Below are 15886 nucleotides of genomic sequence, written 5' to 3' on the forward strand. Positions count from 1 at the left end.
AAAATAAAGACAGTCATTCAATATATTGCCTCCAACGCAAAGTCAGTTGGAATATTCTATTATGTCTGAGATGTCTCTGCTCCCCATTCTAAAGCCCAGAATCAAGAGAGAGAAGAGAAAGAAATTCACAGAGAGGAGGGGTCAGAAGTTCCCGGGGCATCATTATGCACAAGGATCAGGGAACCTCCATCACCAGGTTTTCTATTTTCAACACATTTCTTTTTACGTGATTATGCTATCATGTGAGGTGTAGAATTTTAAAGGGGAGGAATACCTTTTGAAGAAGTGGAGTAGCCTTATATGGCTCAAGCTGCCGCTAGTGAGCTGTGTGACCTTGGATATGACCTGTAGATTCTCTGAGCCTTAGTTTCCCGGTCTGAAAAATGGGTATAACTAGGCCTTCCTGCAGCACTGCCACCCCATACCCAGGCAGCGCCCCATCACACACACTGTTGTCTGGACATGACACAGCCACACGCTCAGGGGCAGTGTCTTCTAGAAGCTGTGAACGTGGTGAGAATGTCTGAGCCTACGTGAACTATTCTGACTTGGGCTGGAGGGTAGGAGAAGAGCAGAGGGGAGGAGGCCCTGGAGAGGAGCACCCACTTCTGTCCTCCGTCTTCCTCCCTACCTTTCTCCTTCCTCTAAACTGACTTTCTCCTGTTCCTGGCTCCTCCCCAATGAATAACAGATAAACTGCATTGAATTCTGTGTCTTGGTACGTCATTCCTGTTGCAGAGGTCTGCCTGGACAGCATGAAAAGCAGCAATGGTCACGTAGGTGATGAAGAACAGGGCTTCAGGCACACCTAGGACCCCTACATAAACCCAGTGAGTTCCATGGCTGGGGAGGCCTCGGCCAGGCAGACGCAGCTGTGGGGCTCTGAGGAACCAGCTCCTGCTGGGGTGACAGGAGGCCAGGGGAGGCCTCGTTCCAAAGAGAACAGCCGAAGGGCAGACACACCAACCAGGGCGGCCCTGCCCCCTCTTCTGCCTGTGCCCATCTCCTTGGTGCCACTCAGGGCCGAGGGGCACCAGGATTTGTGCCTGGGACAAATGTTTACTGAGCTTCCTCCTGATCTCTCTCCTGTTCTGGGTGCTCAGTGGGGGATGAAGAGTCTAAGTAATAAATAGAAAAGTGAATTTCCATTTTTTTTTTAACATGAAGGAAGTTAAACGTCTTCTGGGGAGAATAACAATAGAACATGGCACTTAAGGGCACTTACTTGGAAGATGACCTCCCTGGGTTCAGCTATTTACTAGCTGGATGACCTCAAGCAAGTTACTTTATGTCCCTGGGCCTCAGGTTCTGCTTGGGTATAGCGGGAATAATCAAGTCACCACCCAGCGTTCGGCTAAGGATCAAGCAAGGTAGCATGTTGAGAGAGTTTGAAAGGTATCTGGCCCACTGTGGGGGGCTCTGAAAGTGTTTAGAATTGTTAGGAGTCTGGGTGCAGGAGGAAAGCCCTTCTGAACAGGTGTCTGGCATCTGAGGGTTGAGGGAGCTAGGCAGGGCAGGTCAAGGGTGTCTGAGAAAGACTGTCCCAGGAGGGGGGAGCGGGCTGCCCCTGCACTGTGAGGTGCAAAGGGCTCTCTTCTGGGCACTTTTACCTCCTGTGTGGAGGTGTTGTCATAGGCAGCCTTGTTTAAACCAGCGGTCCCCCACCTCCAGGCATGGACTGGTGTTTGTCCGTGGTCTCATAGGAACTGTGCTGCACGGCAAGAGGTGAGCAGCTCATGAGCTAGTGATGCTCCATCTGTATTTATAGCCACCCTGCATCACTCACATCATCCCATCCTTGGAAAAATTGTCTCCCGTGAAACTAGTGCCTGGTGCCAGAAAGATTGGGACAGCTGGTTTAAACCCTTATCATCTCCACAACGTATACGTATTACTGAGGCTCACAGAGATGGAGGCCACTTGTAAGGTTCCCAGGTGATAAGGGCTGAGGAGGGAGGTGTCTTATTTCCCCCATCCTGCGGGAAAGGGGTGTCCACAGAGAGTGCCATGGGGGAGGAGGAGGCAGGCAGGCCGCAGCCTGGGTCCCAGGAACTTTCTGAGCTCACTGCTTCCTGGCCTGGCTCTGCAGTAGGAGCCTCTCCTGGGCTCACGTTCCTGAGAGGCTGGGCAGGTGGGCTGACGGAGCCCTCGTCGGGAGGGGTGCATGGGGCATCAGGTGCTGGGGAGCTGCTTGGTCCCTACTCAAGCCCACCCGCCCCCCCGGAGCCCTGGCATGGTCTGTGTGCTCCGTGCAATGGCCAATATCCTTCAGCCTGTCTAGTGAGGGCTTCCAGTGGGGCTGGAGGAAGCTGGGCTGCCTGGTGGGTGCCTCCACAGGGGTCTGAGTCAGGATGTGTCACTTGGGTCTTGTTCTCCATCAGATGGGGGACTTGGAGCTGCTTCCAGGTTCAGCCATTTTATTATTCTGATGACATGTTTTTACTCTCTAATCCTTGGATTCAAAAGGCCAGCTTTTCAATAGACAGGTCACATGACTTGGTGACATCAGAGCTGCCAGCACAGGGAACTGGGAGGCCAGCCTAATCTGTGAGGCTATAAATCCAAGATAAAAATCCATCTTCCTGGGTCATAGGAAGCCAAGGCCTGCGCTGATCTTTCCTGCTAAGATTACACACACATGCACACGCACAGAGGGGTCTTTGGCCACACCAGGCTTAAACCATACAAATTTATTTCCTTACAGTTCTGAGGTTAGAAATCTAGAATCAAATGTCAGCAAAGCTGTTTCCTCTGGAGCCTTCAGGGGAGAATGTGTCCTTGTGTTTTCCAACTTCCAGAGGCTGCCCGCTTGCCCTGGCTTGTGGCCCCTTCCTCCTCCTGTGATTTTTTTTTTTTTTTTTTACTCTGTCAGGTCTCAATTGCGGCACAAGGCATCTTCACTGTGGCCCGTGGGCTCTCTAGCTGTGGCCCATGTGGGATCTTAGTTCCGCAACCAGGGATCTAACCCTCAGTTGCGGCATTGGAGGCAGATACTTATCCACTGCTGGACCCCCAGGGAACTCTCCACTTGCCTCCTTCTCTAAAGCCGCAGCTTCTTGCTTCTGCTGTCTCATCTCCTACAGCCGACTCTCCTCCTCTGCCTCCCTCTTTGCAGACCCTGTGATGATTGGGCCCACACAGATATTCCAGATAACCCCCACCCCCACAACCTCAAGATTCTCAATCATACCTGCAGAGTCCCTTTTGCTGGGTAAAGGAACATATTCACAACTTCTAGGAATTATAATGTTGACATTTTTGGTGGGGAAAAGGGGGAGGGTGTAATTACTCAGTCTACCATAACCTTCTTGGAGTCAATAATTATTAGCTGTTTCTTTTAATCTTTCCAGAAAAGTTTTGTTTAAATTCAGTAAATATATGTATATAGCCACTCCTACCCATTAAAAAAATAATACAGAAGGCAATATTACTTATCAGTTCTCAAAGTGGTCCCTTCTTCCTCTTTTCTTGTTAGGTCTCCCTAGAATCTGTCGTGTGGAAATACCATAATTAATTTCACCATTTTCTTCCTAGTGGACTTCTGGATTCATTTCCAGTTCTTTGCTGTTATAATGCAGTAATAATTAATCTTGTCTTTGGATTATACTCAATTTGAAATGTGAGGGCACCATTTAAGACATTAAAATCTCATGAAGTTTTTTTGGGGGGAATCATTCCCTAAGATTAACCTGTACTCCCTACCCCCATGATCCACACAGGGCTTCCTCCGTCCTGCCTTCCTTCTGTGCCCTGAGGACCCCTCCGATCACTCTATACCTTAGTGTGAATATGCTTGAGGGAGGAGCCCATGCTGCCAGGTGGATACGTTTTCAGCCTTGTCTCTCCTGATGGTGAGAAAGGCTCTTAGGGGGATTTCTAACTCCAACAAATGAGGGGATTCAGGCAAGAGCACCATGCTAGTCAGCCTGTGGTAGGCTGATTCTACTTCTCCAAATTCACTGACATGGATTTTGACAGGAAGAACTCAGAGAGGCAGAGATGTTATGAGCTGAAACTCAGTACTTTGGCCATCTCATGAGAAGTGTTGACTCATTGGAAAAGACTGATGCTGGGAGGGATTGGGGGCAGGAGAAGAAGGGGATGACAGAGGATGAGATGGCTAGATGGCATCACTGACTCGATGGACACAAGTCTGAGTGAACTCGGGGAGTTGGTGACGCACAGGGAGGCCAGGCGTGCTGCAATTCATGGGGTCACAGAGTTGGACACAACTGAGGGACTGAACTGAACTGGACTGAATGTCACCAAAGTATTTAATGGCAGAATTCAGACCAGACCTGGGGGCCACAAAAGACTCCTCTGCCCAAGGTCCAGGAGCACAGTCTGTCTGAATGGGGTTTCGGCATCACTGGTTTTCTCCCAGGGCCAACTGTGCACACTGGGCTCGGAGGGGCCTCCCTGGATTCTGGGTGGTCCTACAACTGAAGGACATGGACTAGGACTGAATTGAGCTGGTGCGTATTTTTTTGTTTGGCCTGCAGACTGTTTTAACTCGTTGCCAAAGAGAAAGTATAATACAGAGATATTAGTATCATAAACAACACATACCAGTCACTCAATTTCAAATCTTGAACTATCTGCTTTATCTCTGCCCAGCTCTACTTTCCTTTCCACCCCTGGATTGTTTTGAAGCAAACTTAGATATATCAGTTCAGCGCAAATATTTCATTATATGTCCCTTATAGCAAAGGAAACCTACTATAATCCTTTTCAAAGCATTTAGTCCCCCCAAATTAGAAAGATTTACAGAAGAAAAATCTCAGATTTCTGTCTTCTCCTAAAGACTTAGAAGCTCTGACAGCACTGGACTGGAAGGTAATCAGGTTACAGCTGAGTGGACACTGCTCTTTAGATAAGGAAGACGATGCCTCCTTTGCTGCAGTCTCCACCACTCCCGACTGTCCCCTACCTGGCCAGCTCAACTATGCAAATCACCTCCCTGGTTCCTGTAAGCATTTAATCTTTGTAAAATATTGCTTAGAGTAGAAGGTAGAAAATACTTCAACAGTGTGAAAATGTGAAAATTGACTTGGAGACAGAGCTGTATTGAAGGCAGTTTGTACAACCACGTTAAATAGAAAGCATTCTGGAAGGATGCGCCAGTCTCTCCCCACAGACATTTTCTCATTAATCATCAGTGTCACCCAGAAGCTGGGACTTGTTCTCATTTCATGGATGAAGAAACTGAGGCAAAGAGAAGTTAAATAAGCTTCCCAAGGCCACTCAGTTAATGAGCAGCAGAATTAGGATTCAAACCTGAAGGATGCCTGGCTCTAAAATGAAGCATCTTCACCATAAGCCTGGGTCCTTTAAAGAGGCTCAGGAAAGAGAACATGACAAAGTGATGGGGCCCAGGAGGCATGGAGATGCCAGTGAAGACTTGGGAGGCTTTCTGGAGCCTGGAGGAAGGATAGGAGCCCAGGAGCAGGAGCTGAAGAGGGGGCTGGCTGCCCCTGGCTGCAAAGAGCACCTGGAAAAGAGGCGCTTTCTGAGGCTGTGGGGGGGCAAAGGTCAAGGTCACCATTGTTCTCTGGGTGGGCTGGGCAGGAGGGGGAGGATGACTTCTTGACCTGCTCAGCTGAGCAAAAGTTTTATCCTCGAGGACAGGTGGGTGGGTCTCTTTGGTCCATGGTGGACCCCTGAGTCCCCAGCCAGGACTTGGGTCTTTAGCAGTAGCTTGGCTTGGGGTCCAGCCGCCTCCCTCTCTCCCCTGGTTCCTTCCCATCTCAGGGCTGTGGACTTGCCACTTCTTCCCTTGCCAGCTGCCAATCTGACCTTGTCACATCCTCTCAGAGCCTGAGGGGCTCCTTCTTCCAACCTCAGAATATCTGTGTCACTTCCTCACTCCAGGGCTGGAAGGTCGGTGGACTGAGGCTCCTTCTGTCCTGTTCGTGGCTGCACTGGGTCCCTAGGCAGCTGCCCCACACCCAGGCCAGCCCCGGCCAGGGCTGATGAGGATGGAGAGAAGGAGGCAGCCAACTGACCACTGTCTCCTCTCCACAGCCTGTTCCCTTCACGGGGAGGATCGAAGGAGGTCTCCAGGATGGACACATGGTCACCGTCATGGGACGTGTTCTTTCCACAGACGAAAACAGGTACTGGGAATTGTTGTCTCTCTCAGCCTCACCGCTGAGTGAACAGGGTGCTGTCAGCTCAGGATGGTCCATCCTGTATCCTCCAAGCTGCCCACACCCAGTATAGGGGAAGGGAAAAGCCTGGCCCTGCCAACAATGCTCAGCGCCCCCTACCACCTACCTGTAGCATCCAGGGCACCATTAACCAGACTCCCCAGAGAGGGGGGAATGGAGGCTCACGGTCTAGGGAGGGAAGCAGGCCAGCCCAGAGGTGGAGTTCTAGGACTGAACTTCGTATACAATGACCCAGAGCTGCAGATACATCAACTCCCTTCATTTCCTCTAGCCAGTCTCATCTCCTTTGGAAACTTCATTTCAGGTGACCTGGAAATGTTTAAACTTGCCATCAAAGTTGTATTTGGTCTCTTTCAGTCTCAAGGTTCTTCTCTCGAAAGTCAGTTCAAAATATAGATAACTCAGCTGTTTCCCATTGTCTTTCTCCCAAGGGGGGAACTGTCTAGGAACAGAGAAGAGCTTGCACGTATTCCAGAGGTGGGAGGTCCTCAGGAGTTCATGAAGCCCTGGCTGAACCATATTGAGCTCCGGGTGGTGTGGAGGCCTGGGACCTGTGCACCCTGAGGTCTGCTGTGCCCACGGGGGCCCCTCTGGACACGTGGCCTCTCTCAGAAGCCTCTCTGTCCAATCCCAGCTGACTTCTACCCCAGCTCTTCCTCTCATTACTTTGTATGGGGCCTGGGGACCTTCTGGATCCCTCCAGGCCCCTCCCCCCCACAGCCCTACTGCTACATCTGGCTTCTAGATGACTTCCTCTGCCACTGCCTCCCCTGCCAGGTGACACGGCCACAGTGATGTGGGACTCTGAGAGCCCTCAGTGCCTGCAGGGGACTGTGAGGGAAATGAGGCACCTGGTTCTGAAACCCTGCCCGCAGGGGAACCCAGGACCTTGACTATGAACTCCACCCCTCTCTCCCCCTCCCTGTGCCAACCCTTCCTGTCATCACAGGAGGGCTTTCTACTCCCACTCTGTCCAATAGAGCCTGTCTCTACCTCCGAGGGTCCCCCTTCCGATGGGAGCTGCTGTTCTCTCCTTCCCTGGGGCAGAATTTTAAAAGGAACACAGGAATGAAGCTGGGGGACTGCAAGGGGAAAACGACACCCAGAGACATGTCAGAAACACTCATCTCCCTTTTAAGAGAAATAGGAACTTAAAATTTCTCATTTCAGGGTCACTTGGGGCTTCGTTTTCATTGGAGGGAGGGCTGCTGTGTCCAGAAACACACCAGTTCCTCTTGCCCCTGATGGCTGAGGGCTCACAGAGCATCCTGGTATTTAGGATGGCATTCAGAACTCACAGCCTTATTCACGAAAGCAAATGGGCTCTGGGGGTTTCCTGGTGGTCCAGTGGTCAGGCCTCCAGTCTTCCACTGCAGAGGTCATGGATTTGATCCCTGATCAGAGAACTAAGATCCTCGAGCCATGAAGCCAAAAGAAACCCCAGATAAACAAGCGAAACAGAGCACTCTGCTGGTAGAATGTCCACTGAGGGCCACCCATGGGTGTGGCGCGGAGCCTGGTTCTGTGGTGATGGCGTGGGAGCCAGACGTGCCGTCTGACTGTTGTGTGTTAGCTGGGAGCCTGAGTGACCCTAGAAGCAGACTGGGAACAACACTGGCCATGACTTCAGGCAAGATGTTGGGAGACAGATGCTCACTGGATAATTCAAGCTGGACCTTGGTTGGGGGACAGGCATGAGCTCCGTCTGGAAAACAGCAGAACAAGGATTTATTGCATCCCTTTGGTGAGCTAGGCCCCTTGGAGGCTCCTTTTGTCTTCACTCCTCACCGTATAGTTTCAGCTATAGCCAAAAGAGGTGGAGATGGTAAGGGGCTTCTTCCGAGGTGAGATGGGAACAAGAGATACTTATTTAGGGGTGCCCTTGGATCGTTTCGGTTGTCCTCCCTGAAGGAAGGCAGTGACCCCTTTTCTGCATGGGGCAGTGTGAGGATAGCATGGCCCTGGGTCATTGCAGATGACAAACAGGGCAGATCTGGGGTCGGGGTGCAGGCCTGCTGACCTCATTCAGGTCAGGTGGACACACAACACCCTCTGAAGAGGGACAGACGCACACTCTGAGGTCCCCATGCCCAGAGACCTAGGGCTTTTTCTGGGTCTCCCCTTTAGACACCATCTCTGTAGGTGTCCCATCAATACACTTGTTCTTTCCATTTGTCCTGTTTCCCAACTTCAGAGACACAGGCTGCCCTCCAGGGAGCCACCACTTGGACCCAAAGCCTCTCACTTCTAGGCACATTCCTCTACTTCCATCTTGGACACAAATTTCTTTACCCATTTCCTCCTTACTTTTAGAAAACCACAGGGTAAGGGCAAAATGTGGTAACTGCACAAAACACTGCAAATTCGATGAGCCAAAGGGATGGGACGAGACTAGGGATGGGTACCAACCAGCCACGCAGGTTGTATGCAGGCTCCCAGACGATGTCCGTCAGAGTGAGCACCTCCTGTTCCCACCCTTGGCAGTAAGCCCAGATACTGTCTGATGTTCCCTGACCTAGGTTTCAAGTGGACTTTCAGAGGGGCTACAACGACCGTGAAATTGCCTTCCACTTCAACCCTTGGTTTAAAGGAGGCGGGTATGTGGTCTGCAACACGAGGCAGCTAGAAACTGGGGGCCGGAGGAGAAGAAGATGCAGATGCCCTTCCAGAAGGGGAGTCTGTTTGAGATCTGCTTCAAGGTAGACAGCTCCACGTTCAAGGTGAGTGGGAACTCTCCTCTCCTCAGCTGTCTGTTCCCCAGCCCCATAAGGTGCTGCGAGCTGCCTTTAAATAGTCTTGTGAGCAACACTTTCTACAGAGAAGAGGACTGTTTCCTGTAAGGCCGCAGTCTCCTTACACACGTTCACCTCCTTACACACCTTCACCTGTTGCTTCTTTCACTCTGGAAGTAAGCACTGGAGAAGTCACCGTGATGCTCTTTGGCCTCCTGGGTCCTTCAGTCCAAGTTATTTCCATTTTTCTGTCATGGCTCTTCTTCCACTCCAGGTCCCTGGGAATATTTGTTTTTCTGTTACCTTGTTGCTGCATTTATCCAGGTGTTATTAAAGACTTAGTTCTGCCTGGCATTGCACATTGGTTTTGCAAGCAGAGCGGTGTCTCTGAGCTTGGGGAGATGGGAGGGGAGCTGAGTACATCTGTGTCTTTTTTCTCTGTGTGAACATGAATGTCCCCACCCCCTCATCATACAAGCTGACATTACTTCTTCTCTGCTCCCCATGGACATTTGCATGTATATTTCAAGAACACGACAGGAGAGCTGAGACTAGAAAGACAGACCCACTGTGATAAACACACACCAGAAGAACGAAGAAGCCAAGGACTAGAGTCAGGTGGAGGTTGCCCTTCGATGCACTTCGGGTCCCGAGCATGTTCCTGCAGCTGGCACAACTCTGCAGGCTGTTGCCCTGAGCTACAGGGGGTTGATGTAAGAACTAGATACAGGTCTGAACGTCTGGAAGCAGGGGTCCCAGCGGCACAGGTGTGCTCCCACCTGTCCCTGGACCCCCTCCTGCCATGTGTGTTCATCTCAACAGGTGTCAGTGAACAACAGCATCTTCCTGGATTATGTACACCTTTTGCCCTTCTACCAAGTCAATGCCATCTCCATCAAGGGCGGTGTGTATGTGTCCCGCATCAGCTCCAGGTCAGACTGCACCCAGCACTCGTCCCCAGGGGCTGGGTGTGGGGCCCTGTCCCCTTGCGGGTCCTGCTGTGTGAACCCAAAGGTGCAGCCAGTCTCGTCTCCAGGTGCTTCTGGGTTCACACCTCTGGCTGCCCCAGTCTGTCCTTCTTGTGTCGCTGTCTATGTCTGGGGCACCCGCACAGGATCCTGGACTAGAGGGTTTCTTGTCTCTGTCACTCTCTGTCATCCCCCTGTTGAGGAGGCCCTGGGCTTCTAGAAAGAACCTGGAATCAAACTGAATCCAGCTCAGATCCCCGGCTCTGCCATTTTCATCGGCTGGGGAATCTTAGACGAGCGACTTCACCTCTCCCAGCCTTAGTTGTTCACCTATGCAATCAGCACGATTGGCTGCCCCACAGGTCATTGTGTGAGTTCAATGAGACCATACACATCGAAGGGCACAGTATATCCTTTCTGTGGCCATTCCCGGGTTTATTTGACCTTCTCTGTGTATTATAATTTCTTAAAGGTCAGGACCAATTTTGCAAAATGAAAGAGTTCTGGAATTGGATGATGGTGAGTTTTGTACAACCACAGGGTGGACACTGGACTGTAGGCATACTTGTGTGTCTGCTTGGTTGCTCAGTCATGCCCGACTCCTCGAGACCCCGTGGACTGGAGCCCGCCAGGCTCCTCTCTCCATGGCACTTCTCCAGGCAAAAACACTGGAGTGGGTTGCCAGGCCCTCCTCCAGGGGATCTTCCCAACCCAGGGATCAAACCCAGGTCTTCCACATTGCAGGTGGACTCTTTACAGTCTGAGCTAGTACACTTAAGATGGTCAATTTTATGTGATGTGCATTTCACCACTGTTTAGCAAAAGAGGTCAGGTAGATTTCTTATTCCTCCTGAAGAGGAAGAAGTCCCAGGAGACTGATTACCTCAAGGATGCTGACTAGAAAATTCCAGACTGGCTGATTAAGACTACATTCCTGGTGAAGGTCAAAGCTACAGTTAGGTCAGGTGTTAACACCTAGGGTTGGAATCATGGGCTTCAACAAAAGTGAGGCCATTTTGAACCTGTGGTTTTCTCTTTAACTATGCCCCCCTTTGTAGCAAACTCTCAGCCTAACCAAAAGATATAATCAGAATGTAAGGCATTAACATTACTTTGAGCTAACGATAAATAGTCCCCACAGCTTTGTTCACCTTGGTGTGGTCTCCATGACCATGACTGTTCGCTTAATCCCTCTGACATTTGTAACCCAGCAGGATGGTATGGGAGCATCCTCGGACAGCCCTATGAACCTTGAGGGTTATAAACCTTTAGCCTCCTAGTCCTTCCTCAAGTTCTAAGGATAAAATTTCAGTGAGAAAATGTAGAAGCAAAGGGTAATAGTCAAGCAAAACAAAGTGATAATAGGTTAACCATTAAACACTGTCAAGGACATTTAGTTTCTTCTCAAGAGTTATAGGGAGAAGGCAATGGTACCCCACTCCAGTACTGTTGCCTGGTAAATCCCATGGACAGAGGAGCCTGGTGGGCGGCAGTTCATGGGGTCGCTAAGAGTCAGAAACTACAGAGCGACTTCACTTTCACTTTTCACTTTCATGCATTGGAGAAGGAAATGGCAACCCACTCCAGTACTCTTGCTTGGAAAATCCCATGGATGGAGGAGCCTGGTGGGCTGCAGTCCATGGGGTCACTAAGAGTTGGACACGACTGAGAGACTTCACTTTCACTTTTCACTTTCATACATTGGAGAAGGAAATGGCAAGCCACTCCAGTGTTCTTGCCTGGAGAATCCCAGGGACGGGGGAGCCTGGTGGGCTGCCATCTATCAGGTCGCACAGAGTCAGACACTACTGAAGCGACTTAGCAGCAGCAGCAGCAGCAGCAACAAGAGCTATAGACAGTATTCTGAACCAAATTGTTTGTGCTGTTTTACAGATATAGAAATCCCTGCTACGTGGAAGATGTTCACTGTATGGTGCTCACATGGTCATAAAACCCAGAAGCTTGATGATATGGCTCCCGATTACCTCACCACCAACCAATCAGAAGACATCCATGGGCTGATCACACACCCCTCACCCTCTCCCTCACCCTGTGTTTAAGACCATTTCCCTGAAAGTCATCGTGGAATATGGGGTTTTTAAGCTTGCCTGGGCTCCTTGCCTGTAACCTACAATAAATGCTGCGCTTTCCTTCATCATAACCCTGTGTCAGTAGGTTGGTTTTACTGTGTGTGGATGAGTCGTACTGAGTGGAGGTAAATCTGATCTGGATGGATTGGAAATTCTGATGATAAATTCAGTTGAAAGATTACTTTATTTAGCAATGTGTGGGGGGCTACAGAGTGGGGCTTTATCTTTCCTAGTCAGTGGCAGAGAAAAAGAAAGGAAAAGAAGGAGAAAGGGTGTCATGTTTAGTTAAAGTGTGAAGACTTGATCCGTTCTCTCGGGCCCAGGCAGCCTACCTGAACGCCATCTACTGCTCTCCGTCCTCACTTTGATTCTGAAGTCTCCATCACTTGGACAGGACCAGGTGCCATGTGGGGTCTTCTTCAGTCCTGAGACATATATCCAAGGTTCAAGAGCTTGACTGTCATCCATGCAGTTGAGATGATCTGGTACCATCCCTTTCAAGGAGGTTAAAGGGAAGTTTTTGCTCTTAGTGATTCCAAATCAGATGGTAGAAGACAACTGGGACTGAGTTTGGTGAGTTGTAGCCAGACTAAGTGCCCTCCAAGCCTCAGCTCACCCAGTGCTCACAACAAGCATATCAAAGGAGGCCCGTGATTAGCTCCATCTCACAGATGAGGAGAGACCGAAACTTAGAGAGTGCAAGGGAGCCTAGGTTGCCACCCCTACATGTGTCGCTTTGGCCTGAGTATTCATTTAGGCTGATTCTTCTCAAGAAACTGAAGACTCAAAGCTTTTCTTTTACCTCCTCCTCATCACAGGGTTGCAAAGTGTCGGACACGACTGAGCGACTGAACTGAACAACTGCAGCAAAGAATGCAGACAAAGGACCTGTTGCAGAAATAGAGCCGTGAAGAGATGTATTCACAGAAGAGCACAGCGGGGTGTGGAGGTCAGAGTCCACTCTGCACCCAGCAAACACGACATACCAAACACTGACTTTTCTGTGAGTAGCCTTCCTCATCTTTGAAGTCCCAAACCATTGCCCTCAACGTCCTCTTGTGACTTTAGCTGTAGGTGTTATTTAAAGTGATGGTTTTGACCATTTTGGTGGGTAGTTCCCCTGGGTCTCTCCTATGTATGCAAGTGTTACTATACGTTTGTTAGATTGTTTTCCTTTTATTGTGTCTCATGTCAATCTGATCTTAGACCAGCCAGAAGAACCTAGAAGGGTAGAGGAAAACTTCTTCATACCCCAACATTCATGTTGAAACTTGAGGCAGAATTCACTTCCTTTTTAGGGCTGAATGATATTGCATTGTATGTATAGACTCATTTTGTTTAGCTAGTCATCCATGGATGGACACCCGTGTTGCCTCTATCTCTTGGCTGTTGTAAATAATACCAGGTACATGCATGTACACGTATCTCTTCAAGCCTCTGCTTTCAGTTCTTCAGGCTATATAGCCAGACATGGAATTGCTGGCAGCGGTAAGTTGCTTCGCTTGTGTCTGACTTTTTGCGACCCTGTGGCCTGATGCCTGCCAGGCTCTTCTATCCGTGGGATTCTCCTGGCAAGAGTACTGGAGTGGGTTGCCATGATCTTCTCCAGGGGATCTTCCTGACCCAGGGATCACACCCAGGTGTCCTGCATTACAGGCAGATTCTTTCCCATTTGACCCAGACGTGGAATTGCTGGACCAGATGGTAACTCTGTGTTTAGTTGTTAAAGGAACATCTGTACTGTTTTGTAGGGTAGGTGTAAGACTATGCATAATGATGCTCTCAGTTCAGGAACACCGGGGGCACTCACATGGGGCTTTACTACTCATGGGACCCCAAAGCCATTAGGCCAGCTGGAGCTAGTACTGTGGCCAGATGGGCCTCTCTGGTCCTTATCACGACTTCAAGACACAGCTCAGCAACAACCATCAGCTAGCTTTGAAGAAAACGAGAATTATTACTCTCAAGCCCTAAGGGCCACATAGCACAATGGCCAGTGGGAAGGAGGTGAGAGCACAGGTTGGGGTTCCGCTTTTATTGGGGTCCAAAGGTAGGGTGGTTATGCAGGAACCAGGGGGCAGGAAGAGATATGTGGGGTCACTCAAACAGTTTTCTAGGTTGCCCAGGGTTTCCTAGAAAGGAGAACTTGATGGATGGGGCAAGCGTGGTGGCTTATCTAGAAGCTGTCACACAGCCGGCACCATGTTTACGAAGGATGAGTGTCTTAGAAATGGACTCTTTAGCAATCAGAAGCTTAATGCCAGTCTCTTAGGGTCAAGCACGTACACTGTGTTTCCCATCACAGCCTCACCGTGTAGCATCCCACCAACAGCACAAAAGGCCTCCTTTCTCCTTGTCCTCATCCACACTTGTCAGTTTCTGGCTTTTTGAGAGAGTGAGTGGCCGACACATTTGGAACAGATCCCATGGTCTACAGTGCAGAGAACAGAGAACCTCAGACAAGTGTCTGGACTTTAAGTAACGGAGCTCGAGGGCTGCCTCTCACCTCAAGCCTGGTCCTGGGCAAGGGTCTCAGTGACTGCACACACAGTGATGCCAGGTTGCTGAGGTCAGCTGTGCCAGCCACTGGGTCTTGGAGACACCTCCTTACGGTCTTTATTCATCCAAAAACCCACTGGCCTTTGGGTTGTCAGTAGGCCCTCCCTACAGGGCTGGAGCAGAGGCCCCTGGGCTCTCCTTTTTGGGCTGGACTCACTGTGACTCACTTCCAAATCACCTGGAGATGTCAAAGTGCATGTCCGCTTGACCTCGAGCTATCCCTGTTTCTCCCTGGGCTCTGAGAGTTTGGGGTGGTTTCTAAATTTTTAAAAGTTCACTCACTTATTTCATTTTCCTTTGTCTGTGCTTATTCTTTGTTGCTTTGCACTGGCTTTCTCTAGTTTCAGCAAGTGGGGGCTTCTTCAGTGCCATGTATGGTTTCTTATTGCTGAGCCTGGCTTAGGGGTGTGGGATTCAGTATTTACGGCAAGTGGCCTCCAGAACCTGGGCTCAGTAATCGTGGCACCGCATGTGGAGTCTCCCAGGACCAAGGATCAAACCTGCCTTCTCTGCATGGTGAGGTGGATTCTCACGCACTGTGCCACTGCACTTGGCCTGGGGTGCTTTTTAAACAGTACTTTATTGAGGTACAGTCCATGTAAACACACAGACCCTAGTCTGCTGGATGAGTTTTTATGCTATAAACAGCTGTATGGCTACCATCCAAGTCAAGCTCCAGGACATTCCCAGTACCCAGATGACTCCTTCGGGTCCCTCCCAACTGGTGCCCCTCATAAGCCATTGCTTTTCTGACCTGTTTCTGGATTTTCTGTGATCAGAATGCTCCCAGTGTGTGCTCACTTGTGTCTGGCTCTTGTGCTCAATAGTGAGGTTCACTGAAGACCTTGCCTTTATCCTCAGTCTCATTTTCTTGCTGAGGGCTAGTCCATAGCAGGCAATTCCCAGGTGGCTCAGTAGTAAAGCATCTGCCTGCCAATGCAGGAGACCCAGGAGACATGGGTTGGATCTCTGAATTGGGAAGATCCCCTGGAGGAGAGAATGGCAACCTGTACCAATATTCTTGCCTCAATAAATCCACAGGCAGAGGAGCCTGGTGGCCTATAGCCCAAGTGTTTGCAAAGAGCATTCACTGTTCCCCTTCTCCTGTTTTAAACAGTGCTGTTTCCAGTGAGGGGCTGTGACGAGTGAAGCTGTTAAGCACATGTACATCTGTTCTGATCTCTCTTTGGTGAATATCTAAGAGCAGAGGAGCCAGGACATAGGAGAGGTAGAGGGTTAACTTTATTATAATCCACCAAGTTTCCAACGCTGTTGTATTTTACACTCCAACCTGTGGTGAATGAGTTCCAGTTGCTTCCTATTCCAGTCAATGAGGAAAAATTTCCCATATCCCGGGTTTTGAAGAG

At 49.9% G+C, this 15886-nt stretch overlaps 1 pseudogene; it reads left to right on the top strand.

The window, feature by feature from the left end:
* Positions 1 to 722: 722 nt before the first annotated feature.
* On the top strand, positions 723 to 10421 carry LOC121820562 (galectin-9-like; annotated as a pseudogene).
* The last annotated feature ends 5465 nt before the right edge of the window (positions 10422 to 15886 follow it).

This window comes from Ovis aries, chromosome 11 (genome assembly GCF_016772045.2).
Source record: "Ovis aries strain OAR_USU_Benz2616 breed Rambouillet chromosome 11, ARS-UI_Ramb_v3.0, whole genome shotgun sequence".
NCBI lineage: Eukaryota > Metazoa > Chordata > Mammalia > Artiodactyla > Bovidae > Ovis > Ovis aries.